We start from the raw sequence: 2,329 nt of genomic DNA on the forward strand, positions 1-2,329 counted from the left end.
CACACAAGTCAGAGTGATTGAAATGAGCTGTCCATGGCTGGAAAATAAAATTGTAAAGATTTCGAGAAGACAACGAAGTGCAGTCAACTGAGACTAGAGCTGACAAACCGATATCCTGAGTACAAGGTCAATCTGTATAATATCATCATGGATGTCCCTGGAGGTTGTTCGAAAGAGGTTGAGCAAAATATACAAGAGCTTGTAGGAGACAAGTGTGAATCAATTATGCGCCAAATGCAAAAGGCAATCTTAGCTAGCTCATTACACATATTCCTAGAATGTTCAAGCTGATACTAATCTTGTACATTATCGAAATGTTAATGAAACATCTCAGACGTTCTCATAATGAACAGCTATATGAAAGATGGTTTTTGGCTTATGAACATTGCTATTTTATAATTAAGACGTCCATAAAGCTTGTAGGATTTTTTTTAATGACACAATTATCAAATCATTTTTACCCAGGTTTTTTTTCACTCAAATTATTGTGTAATTGTTATTACAAATTGTAGTCGGTGCTGCGGCTGGTTACGGTTTGCATCCCAGGCAAAGCTTTTATTTTATACTCTGGCCATCCAAACGTTTGTACTGCCATAATAATAATAATAATAACAATAATAATAATAATAATAATAATAATAATAATAATAATATATTTACATAGCGCTTATACTTTTCAGTTCTAAGCGCAGCCGTATTTCTCGGCAGGGGGAAACGTTCTTCTAAATCGTTTACGAGAGCTATTTTTTTCCAATAAGTGCCTCGATGTTAGTGAGGTTTAAGCGAAATCCATAAAAGCGTCATCGAGATATTGCTACATATCAGTTATTGATTGGAGATGAGTAGGATGTGAAGAATTGTGCAGTTCGAGGAGAGGAGGATGTTTTTCAATGAGGCCGAAGGCCGAGGTTGATAACATCCTCCGAGGTTCTGCAGAATTCTTCATATCATACGAAAGCCGAATTCATTAATTGTTTTATTAATCATTCAAAACAGTTCTAAGTTCTTAACAAGTTTACCCACGGTTTCGCCACGGTTTCACGAGCAGACGTTTTCCTTGCAGATACCCCTTAAAATGTGGATAACGTCAATCGAGCTATATATTTTGCGTAATCTTACGTTTATTCCGTTGATTTAGTTAGAAATTCAGCTACTTCGTCTTTGGATAGCTGAGAACGCCATTTCTTTTTTCGTTCGCTCAGGAATAAACAGATAGGCTGCAGCGCGCCTGGAACCGAGGTTGATCGATGGTGTATCGTAATTTATACTATCGAATCGATAGTATATTGCTCGCATCCTCCAATTATCGTAAGCGCCAGTTGTTTATGAAGAATGAGCCAATCAGAAACGGCGAAATATTTGAATGAATAATAAAGTCAATTCTGTAAAGGTTTTTTTTGTTGTGGGAGAAAACATTAGCTCCATCAATAACTCCACTTACATAAAAATTACGTCATAAGAATACAAATGTCAAAGGCTGAATATAGCTCCTTTTCCGCCAACAGGAATCTTAGATACAACGAGATTCAGCAGCTTCCCATAGGGCTATTCTCCAATCTTCCACTGTTGTCCGTCTTGTAAGTTTTATTTTTTAGATAGATCGATAGATAGTTTATTTTAAATCGCTTCGAACCTTAAAGGCTGAATTATACAATCATTTACAACACCATTACAAATTTCTAGAAACAAAAACTACAGTATAAAATATTGTAATTCTAATTAATGATTTCAAAAAAATTATTATCTATCAAAATATTTATAATTTGTTCAATAAACGGTCAAGATTCGTAAATAAAAGGTGGATCCGTCTTGCCATTGCAAGCATAAAAGAGTAACAATCTCAGAGAGAGAATACCAACAGCTATCGATATTTGATCTGGGAACGAAACTAAATTTATTTTATTTATTTGCCATGAAAATTTAAAACTATTGCTTACGTCTTCCTTGGATTCGCTTGAAAGTTATGAAATGATGCGAATGGATTGCGGATATTGTTGAAGGTTTTCGAGTATAAGTTGTCTGTAGAAAAAAGCTAACTTAAACTCTCCTGAAAATTGACATATACCAAGCAAATAGAACAAGTCACAGCACCGTCAATATTTCAACTGGCTTCTTAGGGCAATGGTCTGATAAAGACCAGAAAAGTTGGGGAGCATTTGAACTGAAACCTCGATAAAGTTCATGCCTTGGCACTATATTCGTTTGCACAAATCCTCGTTAATAACCCTTGAAGACTAAGAAATGGAATGAACCTGACTGGTAAATTAAAAAATGAAGGAAACACTTTTCTTCTGGTTTACATATCTTGTGAGTCATACTCAATCCCCAT

Source organism: Porites lutea, chromosome 1 (assembly GCF_958299795.1).
Source record: "Porites lutea chromosome 1, jaPorLute2.1, whole genome shotgun sequence".
Classification (NCBI taxonomy): domain Eukaryota; kingdom Metazoa; phylum Cnidaria; class Anthozoa; order Scleractinia; family Poritidae; genus Porites; species Porites lutea.